Raw genomic sequence first — 317 nt, 5'->3', positions numbered from 1 at the left:
AGCCTGTACAGCTGGGGCAAGAGGAGATCAGAACCAGCTCTGATGTCAGCCCTTGTGGTGGGACTCTCCACAAAGAGTCACTTCATATACATAAATAAAAGCCACAAGGAATTAAATGCCTCCCGTGACCGAGTTCGTCTTTGCAGAGGTGTTTCGAGAAACTGCTCTCCACCTGGGTTGGTCAGAAACAGAAAGACCTTCTGATGAACGTGCATGGAACTGTCACACATTTGCAGCCAAACGTACCGTGGAATCAAGCTGCCTTCTGCTACCCCCGAACACCCACCTCTGCACGGGATGTCGAGGACTTGGGTGGG

Source organism: Buceros rhinoceros, unplaced genomic scaffold (assembly GCF_000710305.1).
Source record: "Buceros rhinoceros silvestris isolate BGI_N320 unplaced genomic scaffold, ASM71030v1 scaffold3396, whole genome shotgun sequence".
In the NCBI taxonomy this organism is placed as follows: domain Eukaryota; kingdom Metazoa; phylum Chordata; class Aves; order Bucerotiformes; family Bucerotidae; genus Buceros; species Buceros rhinoceros.
This window is presented reverse-complemented; position numbering follows the sequence as displayed.